General features: G+C 35.4%; 1 protein-coding gene and 1 non-coding gene across 7 annotated transcripts in view; one reads left to right on the top strand and one right to left on the bottom strand.

Moving 5' to 3' along the window:
- The window catches only part of NLK (nemo like kinase), a 148,613-nt gene that overhangs the window by 43,916 nt on the left and 83,980 nt on the right, over positions 1-20,717 (top strand). The gene's annotated exons all lie outside the window — the stretch shown is intronic.
- On the bottom strand, positions 17,418-17,490 carry TRNAA-UGC (transfer RNA alanine (anticodon UGC)). Its single transcript has one exon. It is a non-coding gene; the product is annotated as a tRNA-Ala (tRNA).

The raw sequence follows: 20,717 nt of genomic DNA, 5'->3' as shown, positions 1-20,717 counted from the left end.
ATTTAAAGTATACAATGTGATGATTTGACATGTGAAAGGATTACCACAACTGAGTTAATCAACACATCTATCACTTCTTATATTTATTTATTTTTTGGGGGGGGGGTGAAAACACGAAAGTTCTTTTTTAGCAAATTTCGGTTTTACAATATAGTATTATCAACGGTAGTCAGCATGTTATATATTAGATCAGAATTATTTATCTTATAACAAAGTCTGTACCTTTTTAGAAAACAGGTTAAGATTACTTAAGCAGCTTTATATTAAAGTATAATTTAATACTGTATGTATAATTTATAATTTAATACATACAACAAACTGTACATATTTAAATTGCACAATATGTTTGATGTATGTATGCACTCACGAAACTGTCACCTCAGTCAAGATTCTGAGCAAAAAAAAAAAAAAAAAAGATTCTGAGCATATTCATCACCACAGAAAGATTCCTTTGTCTCTCTGTAATCGTTCCCTTCCATGTCTCCCTACTTCACCCACCCCACCTCCAGGCTTTTGGTCACTATAAATTAGTTTGCATTTAGAAAATAAAATCTATTTGCATAAAATTGAGAATTTTATATAAATGGAATCATATAGAGTGTGCTCTTTTTCATCTGACTTGTTTCACTCAGCATTTTTATTTTGATATTCATCCATGTTGTTGCACAAATCATTAGGTAATAACTTTTTATTGCTTAGTAGTAATCTGTTCTAGGGATATACCATAGTTTTGGGTTATTTCTAGTTTGGGGCTACTATAAATAAAGCTGCTGTGGATATTCATGTCTAAGTCTTTTCATGGACTTATGTTTTCATTTCACCTAGGCATGGAATGGCTAGATGATAAGGTAAGTGTATGTACAACTGTTTTTTTAATAGTTCAAGAACAATTGAAATTATTTTTTATATATAAATATTTTTTATTTTTGGCTGCATTGGCCCTTCATTGCTGCGCGTGGGCTTTCTCTAGTTGCAGCAAAGCGGGGGCTACTCTTCGTTGCAGTGCATGGGCTTCTCATTGTGGTGGCTTCTCTTGTCGCGGAGCACAGGCTCTAGGCACGTGGGCTTCAGTAGTTGTGGCACGTGGGTTCAGTAGTTGTGACTCATGGGCTCTAGAGCGCAGGCTCGGTAGTTGTGGCGCACGGGCTTAGTTGCTCCACAGCATGTGGGATCTTCCTGTACCAGGGCGTGAACCCGTGTCCCCTGCATTGGCAGGTGGATTCTGAACCACTGTGCCACCAGGGAAGCCCCTGTACAACTTTTTAACTTAAGCAGTTTTTCAGAGTGGTTTACCGTTTTACGTCTCCAGCAGTGTGAGTTCCAGTTTCTCCATCCTTGCTGATACTTAGTAGGGTCAGTCTTTTGAATTTTAGATCTTTTAATAGGTATGTAGTGGTATCTTATTGTAGTTTTAATTTGCATTTTGCTAATGACTAGTGATTTGCCATTTGTATATCTTTTTTGAAGTGTCTGTTCAACTCTCTTCCTATTTTAAAAAAAATTGTTTACTTTATTGAGTTTTGAGAGTTTTTTATTCTCAATACAAATCCTTTATCAGCTATATGATTTTCAAATAAGTTCTCCAGGTTGGTGACCTGTCTTTTATTCTCTTAACAGTGTCTTTTGAAGAGCAGAAGTTCTTAATTTTGATGACTTCCAGTTTATCAGTTTTTAAATATGGAGCATGAATATTTTTTATGACTCCATTTTATTTTTCTGTTTGGCTTTTCACCTATAACTCTTTGCTTTATTATTTTAGCAGTTACTTTAGGGTTTATACTATACATCTTTAACTCATCACAGAGTACCTTCAGCTGGTGTTATACTACTTTATACATAGCGTAAGAATCTTACAGGAACCTTACAGTAGTCTACTTCCATTTCTCCTAGCCTTTGTGCTATTGGTGTCATATATTTTACTTTTACATATGTTATCGTTGTTTTTAAAATTTTTTTTTGTTTGTTTTTACTTATACATGTTTTAAACCCCACACCACATGTTATTTTGCTTTAAACATTGATTATATTTTAAGGAGATTTAAATAATACTAAAAGGTCTGTTATTATTCCCATGCTCTTCATTCCTTTGTGTAGATCCAGGTTTATGTCTGGTATCATTTTCCTTCTGCTTAAAGGCTTCCTTTGCCATTACTTAACAGTGCAAGTCTCCTGGTGATGAATTCTTTCAGCTTTTGCATGACTGAAAAAGTTTTTATTTCATCTTTGGTTTTGAAAGTTATTTTTGTTGGATTTGAAATTCTAGGGTGACTTTTTTTCATTTAAGTACTTTTAAGATGGTGCTCCAGTGTCTTCCGCATGTTGTTGTTTTCATTGAGAAATAGGCTATAATCTTTACGTTTGTTCTCCTGTATGTAATATGTCTTTATTTTCTGACTGCTTTTAAGATTTTCTCTTTATCAGTGGTTTTAAGCAATACCACCCCCCCAGTTTTATTGAGATATAATTGACATACAGGACTGTATAAGTTTAAGGCGTGCAGTATAATAAAGGAAAGAAAAAAAATTTTTTTTCCCTGTGATGAGAACTTTTAGGATCTACTCTCTTAGCAACGTTCAAACATACCATAACATACATCAGTGTTAACTGTAGTCATCATGTACATTACATCCCCAGTATTTATTTATTTATTTGAAAGTTTGTACCTTTTGACCATACCTTCATCCAATTCCCCCATGCTCCACCAGTTTTAAACAATTTGATTATTATGTGCCTTGGTATAATTTTCTCGTGGTTGGGGTTCAGTGAATTTCTTGGATCTGTGGGCTTATAGTTTATTCATACAGTAGAATACTATGCTACACATAAAATGAGTGAACTCAATATAGACGGATCAACATGGATAAATTTTAAAGTATGAATATCAAGGATTCACACCAGAGTCGGGATGTTGGTTAACTCTGGGTAGGGAGAGAGTGAGAGACGGAGAGTCTTTTGATGCATCTATATAGCATTTCATATTTTAACAAAAGGTATCTGAAGCAGATGTAGCAAGCATTTTATCTGGGCAATGAGTACATGAGTGTCTAATTTCTCTGTTTACATTTGTGTCTGAAATATATTATCACTGATTTGAACAGAGGTCAATATAGTTCTTATAGCTTCCATAGCTTCCATTTTATTAAATATAAAATAAGTGCTCCCACATAAATCTCATCCACATATTTAGCTGCACTTGATAATCTACCAAATAAAATTATTCCCATAGATTCAAGACCTGTTTCCAGTTAGTCTCCTTTGTGGGACCATTCCTTTGTGGGACCATTCCTTTTCCTGTTAGGAGACCCTTGTTGATTACCCTTTGAGGTATCCCAAAAGACACATTGCAAGTTTTATGACATGTAATCCAAGTAAAATAGATCATACTGGGTAATGTCCCCTTCTTAGCCTTTTATTTTTATTTTTTTAAAATAATCCACTTGTTATATATCTTCCAAAATAAAAAGCCTCTGTCATGCTGGCATCACATTTTTTTCTCGTTTGACAACTAACCTGTCTTCTATGTCCTGAATGTCATTTTAATCGTCTTTTGAAATGTTGCCAGGTAGGTGCCCCTTGTTGAACAAGAAAGACCTAGAAATCATTATAACTAACCATATACATGTTTTTCTTAAATGCGCTGCCAAAGAGCAAAACCTCTTCGGATTGGTGACATGTAGCACCTGCACAGCTGCTTTTTCTTCCCATTTTTAAAGTAAAATGCTCCTCTGTCAGGACCAACTTTTCTTTGGTCCTATGCTTCTGGTCTTAATGCCTCAAGATTGGTATGTTGTTTGTAGCTTTAAAAAGGGGAGGGGGGGAGGTGAGGAAAGGGAGAATGGAGGGTAAGGGAAAGGGATGGCTTGTCAGCATTTTTGTCTTGGAAAAAGAATTTAGATAATTGAAATGTAGCATTTAATATGTTAGCAGTTTCAGAAAACTTATAGATACACATTTCTTTACAAGAAATAAAAACCTATCTAGAACATTTTCTCAGTATGTGGTAATTTTTCCTATTTTGGTGATATTTATTTTTCTCTTTGGAGGAAACCATAGTTTGCAAAGGAATTTTTTCTTTCTTTCTTTCTTTATGTTTTTAGCTTTTTGGCCGCTTGTGGGATCTTAGTTCCCCATCCAGGAATTGAACCCCTGCCCCCTGCATTGGATTCGCGGACCTCCAGGAAAGTCCCTGCCAAGGAATTTTCTTTTTCCCATTAACTACATAAATATTTTGGAACAGTATTTTAGGATTTATCTTTCTGTTACTAAGGTTTTTCTATCCTCAAGCTCAGTGAACAATACGTATTTTATAAAACTCCTTGTTTACTAACCAAGTTTACATTAGTAAAGTCTCCCCTTTCAACAAACACCTACTGTGTCAAACACCTACTGTGTAACAAGTGGTAGGGAGATAAAGGTGAAACAGACTGTCTTGTCCTTGTGCAGAAACAGCTAAGAAACTAAATGGTTTAATTTTTGTTATATTTTTATACTTTTCCTAATCTACATTTTTGAGAAATGCTGTCTCCCAACTAATGAATGATAACTGGCTGGGAAGGGGTTTGGGAGGAGGTGGGAACATACATTAATGAAACAAAGGACTTTGGTTTCTTTGAAATATTCTTGTGACCAGATGCTGGAAAAATATACAATGGGTTTTTAAAATATAGTTCTGGCTCTGAAATACATACATACTTAATGAAACCAAAATTGAGCACTCCTAAAGTAGGCTGATCTATATATAATAGCATTTCCAAAAGTAGAGCTTTTGTGGGCGGTCCCCATTAACTCTCCCTCCCTGTCCTCACTGCATATTCCCTTAACTTACTCTATAAGCATATCAAGAGGAGCGATTTATAATAAAAAGGAGAATTCTGTGAAATGTAATTGTGGTCAAAGGGGTCCTTAGAAGGTATAGAGGGACAGCTTTGTAACTGCTGCTTCATAGACCTTCAGAGTTCAGAGAAAGCTGCCTGGTATAGAAAAAAGAACACATACTGTCTGAGTTTTACAGACTTTAATCCAATCCCAGTACAGCTATTTATTCTCTGCGACCCAAGGCAAATTTGTTAACTTCTCTGGGCATCAATTTTCCTTTTTGAAAAATGAAGGTAACAATCTTTCCCATGAAAATTACACATCAAAGGCTCTAACTGTTCATTTATTTCATTTGTTCAGCTAATTTATTGATGTTGCACTAGACTCCTTAATGGTTCCTGCTAGTGTTAATAATTGATGAACATTGTGTCAGGCCTTATTCAGCTGTCAGACTGCCAAAGTCAGGATATGGTTTGCATTAGAACACATTAGAATTTCAACTCAGCATCTCCAAAAAGAGAATGACAAGAAAGATTACAAAAAATGACTATTGCTCAGTAACAAGGGTAGCAGAAAGAATCTGTAATATTTTTACTAGAAGATGATAGATTTGCAAGTTTTGCCAGTAGCAGTTATATCCTCACCAGATGATACTTCATAACCTCTGAACAAATAAAATGATTTGTTTTTATTTATGTGAAGTGAAATTAAGTTCTCTGAAAAGGCTATAATTTTCCACAAGTCCCTAGGATTTGCTTTATAGGGAATGGTTACATTCTTTCTTCAGATTTCTGAGCAAATACACCACCAAAACAAATCCAAAAGTAGTTTCGAGCCCAAGTAGTTTGAAAGTTGATGTCAAATTGTTCCTGTCCTGAATCTAAAAGCGAGAACACGTTTCAATACGGCTGCTTTTTTCTTTTGCACCTTTGAAATGACTATCGTGGGTATATTTATAAATAGTGCACTATTAACCCAGCTATAGCCACTTGTCCTTTGTTGGCTGAGTCCAAGGCTTGCATACCAGAAAGGGAAGTAGTTTGGGGAGAGATATAGGGAGTTGACAAAGGAGCTACTGATTTGCATCCATGATCATACATAATGTAAGGTCGGTCATGAAGAGATTAAATATCTGAAAAAAGATTTTTTTTAGACATTGACATCTCCCAGGGGTTTGCTGGAAGGGCAAATTACAATGTTTATGATCTGTGAGGGGAAGGGAAGGAGAGACAAAAGCTAATATTTTTATACAGGTAAAAATGAACATCTAGTAAAAGTTGGTGTAAGAGTTGAGTCTTTTGGATTACAAAAGTTCAACTCAAACTAGCAAAAAAGATTTGTTGGCTCATATAACCAGACTTCAAGATGGATAGAAGTAGAACTAGCCTTAGGTATAAATGAAATGTAAGACTTGAATATTGTCAGGATTCTTGTCTCCTTTCTCTTTCTCTGCAGATTGTGATTATTTTCTTGAATTGGTTTCTCCACATGGCAGAGGCAGCTCTCAGTACACATCCTTACAGCTCTTCCTTAATGAAAGAGGAAAAGGGTTAGCTCCACTTTTTCAGTTTCCTGAGAAGTCTTTTTGAATGGTGGGGAATGTGATCTGCTTATCAGTCTAAGATGAGAAAGAACATTGGGAAGGCACAAGTAATAGCCATCAGCCACCTCAAGTGGGAATTGTTGCTATGTGTACTAGGAGAGGATTGTATTCATGGGAGAAAAGACTGAGTTATATATGGTACTGTTAAATGTCACACCATACTACTGTTGCTGCCTCCTGGTCCTCGTCCTCCTGTTTTATCTCCCTCTCTCCCCAGCAATGCAGTACCCCTCAAACTAGGAGGGTAGTCAACTTAGACAGTCACCTGAACCCTAGGGAAGAGTTTGCTGACCATTCTATTAGACATGGCAGTGCACCTGATTCATTCCATTTGTAACACAGATTAGTAGCTTCTACATGTGATGCAATTATTTTACTTTTTTTTTTTTCTTCTTCCCCAGACTATAACTGACATAGTTGTGAAAGAAATTTAGAGTTCTTTGGAAAAGATGCATCTGTCTATCCAAGGCTCAATTCTAGAGTCAGGGATCCTGTTGCTATTGTGTAATTTCTTAATCTTCAAGGGCTTTATTATAAAGCAAGGTGTCAGTAAAATTCACTTCTTTATCAGGATGTAAAGTATCATGTGATGCCAAATCTGCACTTAAAATAAATATAGTGGAAGTGATTATTCCCTTAGGTTTTCCCTCCCCTCTGCTTCCCCTGGATTGCATCAATCCTTAAAGTTACATTTAAAAATTACATCAATAGTACAGCTAGAGGGCATTCTGACACTCACTGTAAGTTTTCTAGGATTTTCTAAAATAGCTGGCTCAAATAGAAGTCATCTTCCCTCAAGTATGTTCCTGTCCTTTTCTCTTCGTTGTGTGTTTCAACTGTTGGCTCTTTTCTTAAAATCGTAACACCAGAATGGAGAATTTACTTTTCCAAAATTTCCCATGTTTCTCCGTCGAAGTCTCTCTCACAGATGAAATGTAATTGCACATTCATCATGATGCCTTACTTATTAAATAGTGATATTCAAGCAGTTGTCAGCACAAGCATTCTTTTATAGGTCAAGAATATACTTCTTTTGAAAAAGTTGAAAAAGAATGGTAGCTACTTAACTGGTTTCAGAAGAATCTAGTTTAAACAGCATTCTGTGACATCAACATGCTAGCCACTGTACTACAGAAACAAGGCTTAAGTAGCATTCTGGACTTCATACTGACTCACTGAAAATAGGAATTGTTGTTGAAGAGGATCACAAAATGCATATGTTCTTGATTCTACTATGTAAAATTATAATTTCACACATGAGAAAAAAAGTACAACATAGTTTACTTTTACCCTAGTTTACTTAATTAAGCCTAAAAAAAGGTGCTGACCAAAACCTAACAGAACTGTTATTATTGTGACTCACTTGGTATAGACTTGAGTTTTTGAAAACGAAGTGTTCTTAAATTTTCAAAAATCCTCCTCTAGTATAGCCTCAGATCTCTAGACCTAAGGAAATACAATCAAAGGAGTACTGAAGGAGGAGAAAATGTCTGTCAACCATTGCACTTGGACTGAGAGGTTACCTTAACTTTAATGTTGGAATCCTGACACCTGGCAGTCAAAAGACATGCTTTCAATGGGCCACTGATATAAGTCAGTTAAAAGCTCCTGTAGATCTTGAAGACGCTTCTCTAGTTACACACTCCCACCTCTGTTTCCAAACTGCAGAGAGAAAAGGAAAAATAATATTGAAACTTCTTCGTCTTCCTCAATAAAGAAACGAGGCCCTAATAAAAATTTACTTTTACAAATCACTAATGTCAGGGAAACAGTTTAAGAAATCCCTTACTATTGGCAGTTAAAGAATCGTTTCCTTTTCTGTTAGAAAATAAGAGGTGCATTCTTCTCCCGGCAGTTGCCTTGTAGGATATATGAATGCAACACTATGGGGTCTAAACAGTGATGTGATGGAGCCTTTCCCTTGTTTCATGCTTTGTTTTGTCTGGCTGTGTCTTAATATGTTGCAGCATCACCACCATTTCCAGTCACACTTAATGATAGTTTTATTCTTCTTCCACCTGCTGGAACTTTGCTTGAGCCAAATGCTTGTATTTCACTTTGGTTTTTTTGTTTATTTTTTTGTATATTGGGGTATAGTTGATTTACAATGTTTGGTTAGTTTCAGGTGTACAGCAAAGTGATTCAGTTATACATGCATTCTTTTTCAGATTCTTTTCCCATATAGGTTATTACAGAACACTGAGTAGAGTTCCCTGTGCTATACAGTAGGTCCTTGTTGATTATCTGTTTTATATATAATAGTGTGTATATGCTAATCCCAAACTCCTAATTTATCCCTCCACCCCCCACCTTTCCCCTTTGGTAACCATAGTTTGTTTTCAAAATCTGTGAGTCTGTGTCTGTTTTGTAAGTTCATTTGTATCATCTTTTTTAGATTCCACATTGTATTTCACTTTGGTTTGGGATGTAATTTAACTTAAAAATGAGGCACCAAGGTAAAAGGGCCATATTACAAGTTATTTTTATCGTGTAACTTCTGAAGGCAGCTGCACAAAAAAAATGTTCATATTGCAAAGATAGTTCAGATAGTTGATTGATTATGGAAAAACTTAAATTTAACTAATGTATAATATTTATAATTGACCATTTCTCCCAAATGTAATTATTTCCTTTATTAAGAAGGTTTAATAAATGAATTTCATTTCTTGTGTATTTGTAAATTTAACTTGTTTTCTTTGATTTGGAATTAAATGAATGAAATTCAAATGTTTATAGTCAAATTTACGAACATATTACATAGGTTATTTACTCTCTTCTTTGAATTAAGATATGCTGAGTTGCAGGGCAAATTTGTTAGGCATAATACTATTTGTTAGGTGGAAATCCAAGTTGTATTTCATTTTTATAAATTAATTATCCTTACTTTGAATATCTGAACCTCATTGGATTGGGAAACATTATTTTAAAGCAGGCACAATAAATTATTAGCCTCAAATAACTGTTAGTGTATTGTTCTTTTCTGTTCGAATTACCTGTAGTTGTGGGACTATTAGACATCTTATTTCCTGATGCTGACGTGGTTATATTGATAGATGCTATACATTTTCACTGTCTTCAAGTAAGATAACTGACTTTAAATTTTAGCAACTAGGAAACCATTGAGGATATATCACTTTTTAGTTATGATTCCTGCCTTTGTTAGTCTCCTTGACAGGTTGATAGTGAATGTTTCCTGGGTTTAAATTCACCAGGATTTAATAAGGATCTTATTCTTTTCTTTCTTTCTTTTTTCTTCTTTATGTGAATGTTTACAAGCTATCCCAGACTAGTCGACAAAGGTTTATTTCTTGACACTTTGCATTTGCCAATAATTTTTAAAAGCATTGACTGATTTTCAGTACATTAATCTTCTTTAGAACTAGAAATGACCAATCCTGCACCTTACCATTTTTCTTTTATAGATTAGGAACTGAGACCCAAGTAATACAAACCTAAAAAGTGTATACTAGAACCTTCTGTTACTCCTTTGTCTATTACAGGGCAAACTGTAAGTAAATCATTAAAATAACTAATTAAATTTGTGGGTCAAAGCCCTTTTGAAGTGAAATAGTTGCTCATATCAGATCTTTTGTGATAATACTGAGTAAAGTCCAAAGATTCTTTTTTTCCTTCTTTCCATTAATCGTCGTAAGAATTAGCCAGAAAATATGACTTCATATGCCCAATCTGGGGTAAAAGAGGACAGTAATGATTAATTATTTTTCTTCTAATATTAGAAATCTGACTGTTGTGATAGTTATTAGTCACTTCTTTATACCATAACTCCCACAGGTAGAGGATAAACATTTTTGTGAAAGGTACCAACGTAAAATGCAGTAAAGAACTATATTTTCATACATCGGGAAGGACACGTATATTATTGGGCACATCATTTTAATTGAATGGATGTTTTATTATTTAACTGATCACCTGTTGTTGGACATACAGGGCTTTATCCCAGTTATTTGTCATCATTATGAAAACTTTCTAATACTATTCTTGTATATAGTCTTATTGAATTTTTATGATTATTTTTGTAGTAAAAATTCCTAGAAATAGAATTGCTGGGTCAAAAGGTCCACTCATTTTTAAAGAATTTAGGTGTACAGTGCCAAATTACTTTCAAGAAATGTTGTACTAATTAATGCCTTTCATCATTAGTATAGTATTTACCAAGGCAGTTGGAGAAAAAACAATAGCTCTTGGTTTCAGTGTCATTTCTTTCTTTTTTTCTGACTTAAACAACAAATTATTTTTTTAAAGATGTATATACTGCAATTTTATTTCAATCACACAAATGAAGTTGGCATGTAGGAAATTTAAATGAAACAGTACTGTAAAAATAGAGAACCAAAAAATCTAAAAAAGGAAATACACCTAAAGCGTGAGAATTCAACATTCATTAGTGTTTCATCTTCAGATTTGATTGACACTTGATGCTTGCAAATTTTGAAACAAACTTTGAGGTCATGGTGACTATCATGAAGAGATTTTTAGCACCAGCACTAAGACTTGTACATTCAGTTGGTTAGTAATTGACTTGTTAGCCATTTACATAGTGTATAGTACAGATTTGTCACAGGTCAGATCACAGTGGTGAAGGAAAGAAGCACCTTCCTGAAATTAGAGAGGATCCCCTAAACTGCACTCAGCCTAAGACATGCAGTGTACAAGAGCATGAAAACCATCATAATAATGTGGCTCCAAGTAAGATAGTTTTGATAAGGAAAATAACCTAAACTTCTGTTTCCCATTTTAATTACTGAAATCTCTAACAATGACAAAACTGTCACATAGCACAGTAAATGTATACAGTAATTCAATCAAACTTCTTGGAAAGAACACATTTAGCAATCTGGGATGATGCAGAATGACAGGAAATATAATGTGATTTAACAGTGGTTCTTTTCGTCATTTTACACAGACATCATATTAATATTAGACCAAGGCACAAAACGTTTAGTACATAAACCAGTTTCTTTTTTAAGATCTAGCATTGGACTTCCCTGGTGGCGCAGTGGTTAAGAATCTGCCTGCCAGTGCAGGGGACACGGGTTCAAGCCCGGGTTCAGGAAGATCCCACGTGCCGCGGAGCAACTAAGCCCGTGTGCCACAACTACTGAGCCTGTGCTCTAGAGCCCACGAGCCACAACTGAGCCCGCGTGCCACAACTACTGAAGCCTGCACGCCTAGAGCCTGTGCTCCGCAACAAGAGAAGCCACCACAATGAGAAGCCCGCGCACCGCAGCGAAGAGTAGTCCCTGCTCGCTGCAACTAGAGAAAGCCCGCGCACAGCAACAAAGACCCAACGCAGCCCAAAATTAATTAATTAATTAATTTTTAAAAGATCTAGCATTTTTATCGCAGTCTTTTATCTTACTTTGGGCCACTTGTACCCAGTACTCTATCCTACTGTAGACTGTTTAACTTAATCAAAAAATCAAAAGTGATTTCTGACCAGATTTTGGGGGGACATAAACATTTATATCATCAGAGTGTTTGTACTAGTGAAGTGGAGCACCATTTCTTTTGTTTTCTGACTGTGTGTTCTTTTTCTTAAAGTTTTATTTATATATACAGTAAAATTCACTCATTTTAATGGTACACTTTGATGAACTTTGATAGTTATATGCATTTGTGCAACCACCATCACAATCAGGACATTAGAATGGATCTCTGACCCTAAAAAGTTTCTTCCCATTCGTTTGCAGTTGGTCCCCTCTCCCACCTGCAGCCACAGGCAACTATTGATCTACTTCCTGTCCCTATAGTTTTGTCTTTTCTAGAGTTTCAAACAAGTGGAATCATATAGTACATAGTCTTTTGTGTTTGACTTCTTTTACCTAGCGTAATGTTTTGAGATTCATCATGTTGTTTATTAATATTTCAGTTGTTTGTAATATCAAGTTGTATTACACATACTATGGATGTACTAAAAGTTACCATTCATCACTTGATGGACATTTGGAGTGCACTGAATTTTTGGCTGTTATGAATTTCTCTGTACAAGTCTTTACATGGATATATATTTTCATTGTTCTTGGGTAAATACCTAGAGGTGGAATTGCTAGGTCACATGCTAAGTATAAGATACTGCCATAATGCTTTCCAATGTGTCTGTATATTCTATGTTCCCACCAGCAATGTATGAGAGTTCAAGCTGCTCCAGATCCTCACCACCACTCTTTATTGTCAGTCTTTTTTTTTTTCTCCCTTATGAGCTTATATTTTATTGGAATAGAGAGACATGTCCATAATCACAGTGTAGTGTGGTTAGTGCTAAAAATGTCAGTCTTGTTAAGCTTTAGTCATTCTAGAGTGAGTGTGTAGTAGAATCTCACTGTGGCTTTAGTTTGCATTTCTTTGACTACTGATGTTGAATTTTGTTTTTCTTGTGCATATTCTCCATCTGCGTATCTTCTCTCTTTTTTTTGGCTGCGTGGGGTCTTTGTTGCTGTGAGCGGGCTTTCTCTAGTTGCGGCGAGCGGGGGCCTACTCTTGGTCGCAGCGTGCGGACTTCTCATTGCGGTGGTTTCTCTTCGTTGCGGAGCACAGGCTCTAGGCGCGTGGGCTCCAGAGCGCAGGCTCAGTAGTTGTGACTCACGGGCTTAGTTACTCTGTGGCATGTGGAATCTTCCCAGACTAGGGATTGAACCTGTGTCCCCTGCGTTGGCAGGCAGACCACTGCGCCACTGGGGAAGTCCCCTGCATATCTTCTTTTATAAAGTGTGCACGTCTTTTGCCCATTTTTAATTGGATTGTTAGTCTTTTTACTATGGAAAGAGATATAAATATTCTGGATACAGGCCTTTTGTCAGATGTTTTAAAAAATTTTTCTCCCATTTAGTAGCTTGCCTTTTCATTTTCTCAGCAGTTTCTTTAGAAGAGCAAAAGTTTTTTTTGTGGGTTTTTTTGTTTGTTTTTCTTTTCCATTATGGTTTATTACAGGTTATTAATATAGTTCCCTGTGCTATACAATAGGATCTTGTTGTTTATCCATTCTATATATAATAGTTTGCATCTGCTAGCCCCAAACTGCCAATCCAGCCCTCCCCTGTCCCCCTCTCTCCCTTGGCAACCACAAGTCTGTTCTCTATGTCTGTGGGTCTGTTTCTATTTCGTAGATAAGTTCATTTGTGTCATATTTTAGATTCCACATATAAGTGATGTCATATGGTATTTGTCTTTCTCCTTCTGACTTACTTCACTTAGTACAGTAATCTCTCGGTCCATCCATGTAGCGGCAAATGGAATTATTTCATTCTTTTTTGTGGCTAATATTCCAGTGTGTGTGTGTGTGTATCACATCTTCTTTATCCATTCATGTGTCGATGGACATTTAGTTTGCTTCCATGTCTTGGCTATTGTGAATAGTGTGGCAGTGAATGTAGGGGGTGCATGTATCTTTTTGAATTATAGTTTTTTCTGGACATATGCCCAGGAGTAGAATTGCTGGATGGTACGGCAACTCTGTTTTTAATTCTCTGAAGAATCTCCATACTGTTCTCCATAGTGGCTGTACCAATTTATATTCCCATCAGCAGCATAGGAGGGTTTCCTTTTCTCCACATCCTCTCCAGCATGTGTTATTTGTAGAAAGGCAAAATTTTTTATCTCGATAAAGTTCATTTCATCTTTTTTTTTTAATTAATTATTTTTGGCTGTGTTGGGTCTTCGTTGCTGCGCGCAGGCTTTCTCTGGTTGCCGCAAGTAGGGGGCTACTCTTCATTGCGGTGCGTGGGCTTCTCATTTGCAGTGGCTTCTCTCATTGCGGAGCATGAGCTCTAGGCCGTGGGGGCTTCAGTAGTTGCAGCACGCGGTAGTTGTGGCGCACGGACTTAGTTGCTCTGCGGCATGTGGGATCTTCCCAAACCAGGGCTCGAGCCCGTGTCCCCTGCATTGGCAAGCGGATTCTTAACCACTGCACCACCAGGGAAGTCCATTTCATCTTTTTTTTTTCCTCTTATAGCTTGTGCTTCTTTGTGTCCTATTTTAGAAATCTTTGTCTAACTCAAAGTCACAAAAATTTTCTCCTGTTATTTTTTCTGAAAGTTAATAGTTTTAACTCTTATATTTAGGTCTGTGATTAACTTGGAATTAATTTTGTATATAGCGTGAGTTAAGGGTCATGTTCATTGTTCCCCATATGGTTATCCCATTGTTCCAGCACCACTGACTGAAAAACTCTTTCCTTCCATTGAAACTGTCTTGGCCTCTCTTTGTTGAATATCAGTTGACATGTAAGCATGGGTCTGTTTTTGGACTCTACTCTGTTTTATGTCTGTGTGTCTATCATTATGCCAATACCACACAATCTTGATTTCTGTAGCTTTATAATAAGTCTTGAAATCAGGTATTGTAAGTCCTTAAAATCAGTTGTTGATTTCGTCAAAAAAGATTGCAGAATTTTGATTGGAATTACATTGAATATAAAGATCAATTTCGGAAGTTTTGCTATTTGAGCAATATTAAGTCCTTGAAGCCGATGAACATGGATCCATGGACATAGTATATTTTTATTTAGGTTGTCTGTAATTTCCCTTTGCAATGTTTTATAGTTCTCAGTGTATAGATCTTGCACATCTTTCATTAAATTTATTCTTAAGTATATTATTTTTTCATTCTATTTTATTGTAAATGGGGTTGTTTTTAAAATTTTTATTTTCTAATTGTTTATTGATAGTATATAGAAATACACTTGGATTTTGTTTATTAACCTCATCCTGGAACTGTGCTACATTAACTTATTAGTTGTAGTAGCTTTGTTGTAGATTCCTTAGTGTTTGATATGTGCGTGAACGTGTCATCTATCAATGAGGACAATTTTACTTCTTAAATTCGCACCCATATGACTTTTATTTATTTTCCCCCTTATTGCATTGGCTAGGTACTCCAGAACACTGTTTAAATGGAAGTGGGGAGAGTGGACATCCTTGCCTTGTTTGTGATCTTAGAAAACATTGAGCCTTTCATCATTTTGTTCTTTTTAAGATTTTTTGATGTGGACCATTTTTAAAGTCTTTATTGAATTTATTACAATATTGCTTCTGTTTTATGTTTTGGTTTTTTGGCCACAAGGCATGTGGGATCTTAGCTCCCCGACCAGGGATTGAACCTGCACCCCCTGCATTGGAAGGCGAAGTCTTAACCACTGGACCGCCAGGGAAGTCTTGAGCTTTTTATCATTGAGTGTGATTTTAGCTGTTAGTTTTAATCTGGTCGAGAAAGTTATCTACTTTTAATTATGAAAGAATATTAAATTTTGTCAAGTGCTTTTTCTGTGTTTATTCAAACAGTTGTGTTCCTTTTCTTCTTTATTCTAATATGGTGAATTGCTTTGATTTGCAGAAGTTAAACTAACCTTGAGTTCCCAGATTAAACCCCACTTGATTGTGATGAATTTTCCTTTGTATATACCATTGGATTCAATTTGTTAACATTTCGTTAAGGATTTTTGCTACTTATGTTTTATGTTCTTGAGGTGGTCTATAATTCTCTTCTGATGTCTGTGTCTGCCTTTTATATTAGGATAATACTGATCTTATAAAATGAATTGGATATTGTTCCTGCCTTCTTTATTTTCTGAAAGAGTTTGTGTAAAATTGGTTTTGTTTCCTTAAACATTTGATAGAATATACCAGGGAAGCCATCTGTGTCTTGAATTTTTCTTAAAGGAAGTTTTAAAAGTATGAATGCAATTTCTTTAGTTGATATAGGGTTATTAAGGTTATCTGTTTCTTCTTGGGTCAATTTTTGTCATTTGTGTCTTACAAGAAATTTGTTCATTTCATCTAGGTTGTTAAATTTATTAGCATAAAAATTTTAATAATACTCCCTTATACTTTTAATAGCTGCAGGATCTGTAGTGATATACCCATATTCATTTCTGATACTGATAAGTTGTGGCCTCTCTTACTTTTTCTTTTTTCTTCTTGATCAGTATTGTCAGAGGCTTAGCAATTTTATCAGTCTTTTTAAAGAACTAGCTTTTGGTTTCATTAATTTTTGTCTATTATTTTTCTTTAATTGATTTCTGCCCTTTATTGTTTCCTTCCTGGTTATTTTGGGTTTCATTTGCTATTCCTTTTCTGGCTTCTTAAAGTGAAAATTCAGGTTATTGATGTCGGATATCTTTTCCTAACACAGTCATCCAAAGTGGTAAGTTTCCTTGTAAACACTGTTTTAATTGCATCCCAAATTTTGCTCTGTGGTGTTTTCATTTTGCTTCTGTTCAAAATAGTTTCAAATTTCTTTTGTGATTTCTTGTTTGACTCACTGATTATTTAGAAGTGTGTTGTTAATTTCCAAATATTTCTGTTTTTCTCTTGATCTTATTGTTACAGATTTCTAATTTAATTCCATTATGGCCAGAGAACATTCTTTATATAATCTTAATCTTTTAAAATTTATTGAAATGTTTTACAGCTCAGGATATGGTCTATCATGGTAAACATATAGCATATGCTTATGAAAAGAATTTCTATTCTGCTGTTGTTGAGTATGATGTTCTATAAATACAAAGTAAGGAAAGGTCAGCTATGTCTTTTCTGATATATTGCCTAGCTGTTTTGCCAATTACTATGAGAGGTGTTAAAATCACAATTACAGTTGTGGAATGATCTGCTTCTCTTTTTAGTTCTGTGAATTTTCGTTTCATTTATTTTCTGTGAATTTTAGTTTCATTTCTTTTGAAGCTCTGTTATTGGCCACATGCACACTTATGATTGCTGTGTCTTCCTGACAAATTGTCCTTTATGTATATAGCATGCCTCTCTTTGTATTTTGAATAAATTTTGTGTTGAAATCTGTTTTATCTAATATTAATATTCCAGACTTCTTTTGCTTACTGTTTACATGGTGTATTATTTTCCATCCATTTACTTTTACCCTATCTGTCTTTATGGTTTAACTGTGTCTCTTTGAATATTTATTTATTTATTTATTTATTTATTTATTTGTTTGGCTGTGCCGGGTCTTCGTTGTGACATGTGGGATCTAGTTCCCTGACCAGGGATCGAACCTGGGCCCTCTGCATTGCAAGTGTGGAGTCTTAACCACTGGACCACCAGGGAAGTCCCTGTGTCTCTTATAGACAGCACAGAGTGGGTAATTGTTTTATTATCCATTCTGACCATCTCTGCCTTTTAATTGTAATTTTTAGTACATTAATGTTTAACATAATTAGTGATATGGTCAGGTTTGGATTACCATATTATTTTTTGTTTTCTGTTGTCTCCAGTTTTTTGTTTTTATGTTCCTTTTTGCCTACCCCCCTCACTTTTGAATTATTTGCAGTATATTTTTAGAATTTGACTTCAATTTCCTTTTGGTATTTTGGCTGTACTTCTTTGCATTATGTTTTTAGTAGTTGCCCCTAGGGATGGTGGTATACATCCTTAGCTTTTCATAGCTCACCTACAATTAATAACATACTACTTCTCATTAAATATTGAAATCTTGCAGTGTTATAGCTCTCAAACCATCTCATCCTTTATATCATAGTTGTTATATGTAGTGCATTATGAACCATAAAATAGTGATATAGGTTTTTCTTTGAACTGTTTAATGGTTTATAAAGAATTAAGAGGAGAAGGCAATCAGGAAAAAAGTTTTTGCATTAACCAGATATTTATCATTTTCAGTGTTCTTTATTTTCTGAGGATCCAAGTTTTTTGTTTGTTTGTTTTTTTGCAGTACGCAGGCCTCTCACTGTTGTGGCCTCTCCTGTTGCGGAGCACAGGCTCTGGACGCGCAGGCCCAGCGGCCACGGCTCACAGGCCCAGCTGCTTCCGCGGCATGTGGATGTGGGATCTTCCCAGACTGGGGCACGAACCCATGTCCCCTGCATCGGCAGGCAGACTCTCAACCACTGCGCCACCAGGGAAGCCCCCCAAGTTTTTATCTGGTATCAATTCCCTTAAGTCTAAGGAAATTTCTTTGGCATTTTTTGTATTGTAGGTCTGCTGCCAATTAATTTTCTTAATTTTTAAAAAAGTCTTGTGAACATTTCTATTTTGCCTTTATACTTGGAAGGATATTTTCACTGACTATATGGAAGTATGAGTTATTTTTTCTTTCAAAGGCATTTCAAAGATGTTATTCCACTTTCTGTTGGCCTTCCATGGTTCCTAATAAGAAGTAGGTTGTAAATCAGTGTATTTTTTTACCTTGTATATAATATGTTGTTTTTCTCTTGCTGCCTTCAAGATTTGCTCTTAATGTTTGTGTATCAATAGTTTGATTATGATGCTTTCATCAAATTTGGGAAAATTACAATCAGTATTTCCTAAAATATTTTTTCTGTCCCATTTTCTTTCTCCACTCCTTGTGGAATTCCAGTTACAAATATGCTGGCCTGTTTAATCTAATCATATAGGTCCCTGAGACTGTTCTTTTATTTTTAAAAAGTGTTGTGTGCGTGTGTTCCTCATCTTGGATCATTTCTATTGACCTATCTTCATGTTCACTAACTTTTTCCTCTGCTGTTTCCATTTGGCTGTTAAGTTCATTCACTGATTTTTTTTTTTTTTTTTTTTTTTCTTCCCAGAAACTGAACTTTTCAGCTGTAGAATTTGCTTTTGTCTTTTTGGCTTTATTTTTCTACTGAGATTTCTTATTTTCTGATGAGATTTTCATTTATTAAAAGTATGTTTTGATTTATTGAGGATCATAACAGCCATTTTAAAATCTTTGTTTTTTGTTTAAACCTCTGGTTCATCTCAGAGTCAAACTTGCCAAATTTTATTTTCTCTTGAGCATGTGTTCTGTTATCTTGGTTCTTCATATATCAGATAGTTTGGGATTATATCCTGGACATCATGAATGTTGTGTTGTATAGTGTCTAGATTCTGTTACTCTCCTCCAATCAGTGTTTCTTTTTTTAAATAATGGACCATATATATTTTTCTGTGAGGTCCCTATTTATGCCCTTTGCCCATTTTTTTTCTGTTGAGCTGTTTCTTATCAATTTGTAAAAACTTTTATACATGAAAGATAAGTATTATTTATCATATTTTAAAATGTTTTCCTGGTTTTATTTTTTTCTTATAGTGCTTATAATTCTTACATAGTCAAATTTGACAGATTTTTACTTTATGACTGATGCTTTTTGTTATACTTAGAAAGGTCTTGCCCATTTTAAGAATATATAACTATGGGACTCCCCTGGTGGTGCAGTGGTTAAGAATCTGCCTGCCAACGCAGGGGACACGGGTTCAATCCCTGGTCCAGGAAGGTCCCACATGCCACAAAGCAACTAAGCCTGTGCGCCAGAACTACTGAGCCTGCACTCTAGAGCCCACGAGCCACAACTACTGAAGCCCACGTGCCTAGAGCCCATGCTCTGCAACAAGAGAAGCCACCACAATGAGAAGAAGCCCGCGCACCGCAACGAAGAGTAGCCCCTGCTCGCCATGACTAGAGAAAGCTCACGTGCAGCAACGAAGACCCAACACAGCCAAAAATAAATTAATTAATTTGAAAAAAAAAGAATGTATAACTATTCATCTGTCTTTTTCTCTAGTGATTTTATGGCTTTATTTTCTACTTTCAAATATTCAGTCTATCTATATTTTTTTGTTTGTTTTGGCATAAAGATTATGGTAAAGATATAACTTTTCCTCCCTAAAGTAATTAGTTAGTTGTCCCAGCACCATTTGTTGCATAGTATATCCCTTTTCTGTTGATTTGATACATTTATCATTCTGTAAAATTTTATATCTAATTGGGTCTGTTTCAGAATTTTCTGTTTTTAAAAATTGTCATGTATTTATGTTCTAATACCACACTGTAATGTTATAACTTTTATAGCTTGTTACGTTTGATATCTGAACAGCAAAGCATCTTATTTTATCATTTTTGTAGCTGTTTATCACTGTTTATTCTTTTAGGTAAATCTTAGAACCTCTTCTAGTTATCTGTTGCCGCATAACAAACTACTCCAAACTTAGTGACTTAAAACTCAGTAATTTTGTTTGTTCACAATCTGTGGGCCAGGTGTTCAGGCAGGGTTGGCTGGGAATTCTGCTCCACATGACGTTGACTAGGGTCACTTGGTGGTATTCACCTGTGAGTTTGTCTAGTCTGAAGGGTTAATGGGTTTGTGTCTAAGAATTTATGGCCATCTTTAATCTGCCACAGAATCATTTTATCAGATTTTCTCCAAAATCTTTTTGGAGTATTAATTGTAATTTTGTTCAATTTACAAATGAATCAATAATATACATCCTAGTACTATTTTCCCACTTAACTATGGCTGTGTAACACCACCTGAAAACTTAGAGCTAAAAAACGACATGCT

The sequence above is a fragment of the Physeter macrocephalus genome, chromosome 14 (genome assembly GCF_002837175.3).
Source record: "Physeter macrocephalus isolate SW-GA chromosome 14, ASM283717v5, whole genome shotgun sequence".
NCBI lineage: Eukaryota > Metazoa > Chordata > Mammalia > Artiodactyla > Physeteridae > Physeter > Physeter macrocephalus.
The sequence above is the reverse complement of the archived record's forward strand: the minus strand, read 5'-3'. Positions and strand labels throughout refer to the sequence as shown.